This window comes from Aotus nancymaae, unplaced genomic scaffold (assembly GCF_030222135.1).
Source record: "Aotus nancymaae isolate 86718 unplaced genomic scaffold, 86718_ANA_hifiasm-v0.15.2.pri h1tg000010l, whole genome shotgun sequence".
Classification (NCBI taxonomy): domain Eukaryota; kingdom Metazoa; phylum Chordata; class Mammalia; order Primates; family Aotidae; genus Aotus; species Aotus nancymaae.
In genome coordinates this window covers 24,265,253-24,272,295 of record NW_026988421.1, presented here as the reverse complement: position 1 = coordinate 24,272,295, position 7,043 = coordinate 24,265,253, and the positions used below count along the sequence as shown (strand labels likewise).

General features: G+C 40.0%; 1 pseudogene; it reads right to left on the bottom strand.

Moving 5' to 3' along the window:
- Positions 1–3,013: 3,013 nt before the first annotated feature.
- Positions 3,014–6,391, bottom strand: LOC110567438 (trafficking protein particle complex subunit 1-like; annotated as a pseudogene).
- Between the last annotated feature and the right edge of the window lie 652 nt (positions 6,392–7,043).

Sequence of the window (7,043 nt, the reverse complement as noted above, 5' to 3'; positions counted from 1 at the left end):
TTTAAAATGTAGAAGCTCTAGTATTAGGTCATATATATTTAGGATTGTGGTATTTTTCTATGGATTAATCCTTTTATTATTGTATAATGTCATCCTAATGTCCCTCTTTGTCTTTTTTTCCCCCTGTGGTTGCTTTAACATATGTTTTATCTTATATAAGAATAACTACTCCGGCTTGCTTTTTGGTATGGTTTGACTCTGTGTCTCCACCCAAATCTCATGTTGAATTATAATTTCCAGTATTGGGGCAGAGACCTGGTGGGAGGTAACTGAATCATGGGGGTGGTTTCTAATGGTTTAGCACCATCCACCTAGTGCTGTCTTAAGATAGCATTCTCATGAGACCAGCCTAGCCAACATAGTGACACCCCATCTCTACTAAAAATACAAAAATTAGCCAGGCATGATGGCGAGCACCTGTAATTCCAGCTACTCATGAGGCTGAGGCAGGAGACTCACTTGAACCCAGGAGGTAAAGGTTGCAGTGAGCTGAGATGGCACCATGAAGATTCCTTAAAGATGTAAAAGTAAAACTACCATTTTATCCAGTAATCCTACTACTGGGTATCTACCCAGAGAAAAAGAAGTCAATGTGTGAGAAGGACACTTGCAAACTCATGTTCATAGCAACAAAAATATGGAACCAGTCTAAATGCCCATGGTTGTTTGAAAATGTGTAGCACATCCTCCTTCACACTCTGTCTCTCCTGCTCTGCCATGGTAAGATGTTCTTGCTTCCCCTTTGCCTTCTACCATGATTCTTAGCTTCCTAAGTCCTCCCAGTTATGCTTCCTGTACAGCCTTTGGAACTGTGAGTCAATTAAACCTTTTTCTTCGTAAATTACCCAGTCTCAGTTCTTTATAGCAGTAGTTCTTTGTAGCTAGTATTTTGCTATGGACTAATACATTTTTGGTTTCCATTTGAGTGGAATATCTTTTTCCATTTCTTTACCTTAAATTTATGTGAGTCCTTATATGTTAGGTGAGTTCTCAAACACAGAAGGTACTTGGTTCAAGATACTTGGTTGGCAGATTTTTATCCATTCTGCCACTCTGTATTTTTTTTTTTTTTTTTTTTTTTTTGAGATGAGGTCTTGCTCTGTTGCCCAGGCTGGAGTGCAGTGGTGTGATCCTGGCTCACTGCAACCTCCACCTCCTAGGTTCAAGCGATTCTAGTGCCTCAGCCTCCTAAGAAGCTGGAATTACAGGTGCCCACCATCATGCCTGGCCAATTTTTGTACTCTTAGTAGAGATGGGGTTTCACCATGTTGGCTAGTCTTGTCTCAAACTCCTGACCTCAGATGATCTGCCTGCATCAGCCTCCCAAGGTGCTGGGGTTACAGGCGTGAGCCAATTTTGTATCTTTTAAGTGGAGCATTTATGCCATTTATATTCAATGTTTGTATTGACAAGGTACTGTTCTAGTCATCATACTAGTTGTTGCCTAAATACCTTGTTTTTCATTGTGTTATTGTTTTATAGGCCCTGAGAGATTTGTACTTTAAGAATGTTCTATTTGGAGGTGTTGTTCATTTTTTTGAATTATTTTCCCTATGTTTTTGTCCAATTGGATTAATTTGAAAGCCTTGTCTTCAAACTCTGAAGTTCTTTTTTCTACTTATTCTAGTCTATTGTTGAAATTTTGTAGAGCATTTTGTATTTCTCTAAATCTCTTTTATTCCCAGAAGTTGTGATTGTTTTTGTTTTATGATGTCTATTTCTCTGGAGAATTTTTCATCTATATCCTGTATTGTTTTTATAAATTTCTTTAAGCTGGTTTATGCTACTTTACTCCTATAAGAGTGACCATAATAAAAAAATTTTAAATAATAGATGTTGGCATAGATGTGGTGAAAGGGAACACTTTTACACTGCTGATAGGACTGTAAACTAGAATGACCACTATGGAAAGTGGTATGCGTTAACAAGGAGTGTGGAGGGTTCCAGGATGTGAATAAAGTACAACATAATTGAAGTTTTGTATATCAGGAAAAGTGGGATACAAGCTGAACCTGAAGGCCAAGTATGAGGGAGAGGTTCTTATAGTCCATTCATGTTATTTATATACTATGGATTAACAAATTTCCCCAAAACATCATCTTAATACAGTAAACATTTACCTTGACAGTTTCTGTGGGTCAGGAATCCAAGAAGGGGTTAACCTGGTGGTTCTGGTTCAAAGTATCTCAGGAGGTTGTAGTCAAGCTTCCATCCAGACTCAAGCACCTGAGGGCTTGACTGGTGCCAGAGGATCCACAAGTAAGGGGGCTCATGTACATGCCTGGCAAGTGAGCACTGGCTGTTGGCAGAAGCCTTCAGTTCCTTACCATATGATCTTCTCCAGATACTTCTTGAGAGTCCTCAAGATATAATTGCTGGCTTCCTCCAGAGTAAGTGATCCAAGAGGGAACAAACAGAAGACATAATGTATTTTATGACCTAGTCTCATTTGTGTCTTGCATGGTACAAATATTCAGTGTTTAACAATATAGATGGAGATTTAAAATGCATTAGATTGTAAAAAAATATCATTATACATATACATACTAAATATTTATTAAACATCTATGTGTAAAGCATTCTGCTAAGCTATGGGACATAATGCTGAATTAAATGGACTCAGTAAGCCCTTCCTCTTATAGAGTGTATTCTATCCTTATCACACCAGTGCACTGCTACTCTTACCTGCTTTCTCTTTCCCCTTGTTTTTTTCTCAAAACCTTCCCTAAGCTTTTTTTTTTTTTTTTTTAAGAGTAACAGAAAGTTTATTCTGTGCTTCTTGCAGCTTCAAGTAGGGGATAAAACTGGAGAGAGGGCCTGGTTTGGAGGTGGAGGGATTCCTGTGGGCTGTGGGCTTCATTCTGGTAGGAGGAGAGGATCAGGGCAGGCTGTTTGGCTGTTGCTCTGGGTAGGGGAGTAAAGGGTCATAATTACAGCGGGGGCTCATAGGTGGCACAGGTTCGGAAGAGCCCCAGGCAGACATGAATTCTCCTGAGACATGAGGTAGGTTGCTTCAGCCAGCACAGGCAGAGAAGAAGGGCAGAGAGTGAACGTAGGATTACAGTGGGGAGTGAAAGAGCTCACTTTGCCAGCTTGGCCCAGCGAGCACAGGGGGTTCTTCACCACTAGCTCTGCATACAGTGCAGTGTAGATGTGGTACAGAACATCTCTGATAAGGTCCCATGCCCAAGCCAGTATTCATGACAACTTTGATCCCAGTGGCCGTCTCATAATAATGAAGTTTTGTTTTGGGTTATTTTTTGTTGGTTGTTTTCAAGATGGTGTTTCACTTTTGTTGCCCAGGCTGGAGTGCAGTGGAGTGATCTCAGCATACTGCAACCTCCACCTCCCAGGTTCAAGTGATTCTCCTGCCTCAGCCTCCCTAGTAGCTGGGATTATAGGTGCCCACCACCATGCCCAGCGAATTTTTGTATTTCTAGTTGAGACAGGGTTTCACCATGTTGGTCAGGCTGGTCTTGAACGCCTGACCTCAGGTGATCCATTTGCCTTGACCTCCCAAAGTGCTGGGGTTTTTTTTAGACCAAAGTCTTGCTCTTCTTGCCCAGGCTAGAGTTCAGTGGCGTGATCTTGGCTTGCTGCAACCTCTGCCTCCCAGGTTCAAGCAATTCTGCTGCCTCAGCCTACTGAGTAGCTGGGATTACAGGCACCTGCCACCATACTCAGCTAAACTTTGTATTTTTAATAGAGATTGGTTTTCACCATGTTAGTCAGTCTGGTCTTGAACTCCTAACCTCAGGTAATCCACTAGCCTCGGCCTCCCAAAGTGCTGGGATTACAGGCGTGAGCCGCTGCGCCAGCCAGTAATGAAGTTTTTAATGGGTAATATGGAAAGCCAGAAAGCTGTTCTTCATGTCTAGCTGAAACATCTTGCTGACAAGTGAGCAGATAGAGAAGAGCATACCGTACATCAGCTTATACTCCTCCTCCTTGGGGATCCCTGCTTGCTTCTTGTGGTGCCATTTGCTGTAGTGTAGACACACTCCGTTCTGGTCAGACAGGTAGAGGTGTGGACAGTCATCCGAACTGTTCCAAGTGCCCCTCAGGAGTTACTTTCGGCTTTTCCTCAAAGCTTGTTCATGATCTAATTGTCATTGGTATTAGGGTGTTTTTGAAATGTATTTATTGATTTCCACAGGCAAATTAGAAAAGCTATAACTGAAATAATTTGATGAAACTTTGCCATATGACTCATTTTGAAAGACTTTTACAAGTTTTATCCATTTGGTGCTCCTTAATCCAGCAGTTCACTGTGCATCAGCACCAAGGATTGAGGTTCTTTTCCTTCAGTCCCTCTCCTAGAAAGTCGTTTGTGCATATGCCCCTGGTAGTTACTCATGTAGTCAAAATCAGTGACTGTTTCCTTAGTAACGATCATATTGGTGAAGTAGCAAAATACACCATGTTTTTGAAGGCCCTTAATTTCACAAATAAAGAGAAGGCTTAATTTTATACTCTAGAAAAAACAGTTGTGTTGCTAAGCCCCATAGATTGTCTTGACTCTGCATTTATCTATGCTTTAATTCTACTCCACTCCCTCTCTTAATACATCTTGACCTTCTAAACTCAGTTCATGCACCACCTGCTTCCAGAAACTTATTTTACATTTGTTCTTGATGATGATCTCATTCAGTGCCATACATTCAAACACTCAATTTTATTTCATTTATTTTGTATGTTTCAATCAAGTTTTCTGTTCTTTGAGGTCGGAACCATGTAGCATATTGCTCATTGAAGAGTCACAATGCTGAGTTTATAACAAGAGACTGATATGAATACAAACTGAGGAATACTGATTTCTTATTCATTCAGGATATAATCCTTTAGCATCTATTATATGACAAATGTTGTGCTAGCTATCAACAAGATTCTCATATACAGAAGAAAAGGCAGACATTGAACAAAAACTTTGCAAAATTAAATTGACAATTATCATGTGCATTAGGAAGAACAAATGAGACTATATGAATGGCTACAACTGGAGAAGGAAGAAGCATCCTCATCTTCTCTTGCTAATATTTAAGCTTTCCAGGTACAGGAATATGGGAGCATATATGAAACAAATAGGAGACTAGAAGATACGGAGTTCATTGTCCTCTGGGAGTCTGGCAAGTAGAAAAATTCTAATTGGCTATAGAAATTAAATTATCCCAGAGCATGGTAACTGTCCAGCAATCACAATTTTTGTAATGCCACAATATAAGCAGAGTCAGTGTCCAATCCAGATCAACATCTGTATTAGTCTTTTCTCGCTTTGCTATAAAGAACTACCTGAGGCTGGGCATGGTGGCTCACACCTGATATCCCAGCACTTTGGGAGGCTGAGGTGAGTGGATCACCTGAGGTCGAGAGTTTGAGATCAGCCTAACATGGAGAAACCTTGTCTTTCCTAAAAATACAAAATTAGCCGGGCATGGTGGCACATGCCTGTAATCCCAGCTACTTGAGAGGCTGAGGCAGAACTGCTTAACCTGGGAGGTGGAGGTTGTGGTGAGCTGAGATTGCACGATTGCACTTCAGCCTGGGCAACAAGAGTGAAACTCAGTCTCAAAAAAATAAAAAATAAATAAAAAGAAAAATAACTACCTGAGACTAAGCAATTTATAAAGAAAAGAGGTTTGATTGACTCAGTTCCACATGCTGTACAGGAAGCATGGTTGGGGGGCCTCAGGAAACTTACAATCGTGGCAGAAGGTGAAAGGGAAGCAAGCATGTCTTACCATGATGGAGTAGGGGAGAGAGAGAAAGCAAAGGGGAACTGCTACACACTTTGAAACCACCGTATCTCCTGAGAACTGTATCATGAGAGCAGCAAGGGGGGAAGTCTGCCCCATGATTCAATCACCTCTTGCCAAGTCCCTCCTACAACACTGGGAATTACAATTCAATGTGAGATTTGGGTTGGGACACAGAGCCGAACTGTATCAACATCCTAGAGGTTTCCCAGTGTAAGTGATCTATTGGAGGCACTATGAAAAATTCAGTAGCTCTTTGTCCAGCATGTTTAACTGAATGACAAAATTAGCCAGTTCCTCCTTTTGAGTGTTCCTAACAAATTAGCATTTTTTTACTACTTGTGCAAAAACAGAATGTTGAAGTTACTTTTAGTTTTCATCACTACGTTCTGCCTGTGATGAGCAGAGTATTTACCTTTTTCTCATAATCCATTAAGATTTTACTCTTTCTATTTTTTAGCTTTAAAATGGTGTTATTCTTTCCAGCACTTGCCATAAAAAAATTCTAAGTATAACTAAATGCTTTTCACATTTAATGTGATGACATGACGGACCTACCTAAGGATGTCTTTGTAGAAACGGAAAAATCCTTCTTACCAATGCTTTAATCTCCCCACTCTCTTAATGTTTTCTGCCATTACTATTAGAAATTGCCAGGATGTGTGACTCATTTCCTCAGGCAATACCTCCTCTAAAACAGTCTTTCTATGTGAAAAGGAAAATGCATAACCAGTTGGTTACTTTCCCATATTTGCCATCTCCTGACTTATATCCTCTCTAGATTTGCAGAGCTGCCTTCTGAAACACTAATTCTGGAGGACCATGACTTTAACTTGGCAAAATTTCTGCACAGCACCTAGATAAACCTTATGCACTCAAGGGTTTCTGATTTGTTGTTTTCTCAGATTTAAAAGGGTCTTCAAAGGGCATTTTAAATTTAATGTTAGAATGAAGCGTGCCTTTGAAAAATTAACTTTTATATACAGATGTACCATTTGTTCTTGTTCTGAAGCAATATTGTATAAGCATAAAATAATCTTCACTGAATTCTATTAGACTATATAACATTCTAGACAACTGAAAAGGCTTTTTCCTGGAATTAGATATGGAACATTACAGAACATTTCTGGCTGTCTTTTGTTGCAGGGATACATTATATGCTAGGGCCAACACTTTTATGTCTCAAGAAAGTCATGAACCAAATCATCTGGAGTTCAGAAAGTTGCTTAAACATGTCAGAGAAGAAATAAATTGTAGGCAAAATGTGGTGTAAAGGTTAGTATGCAGGAG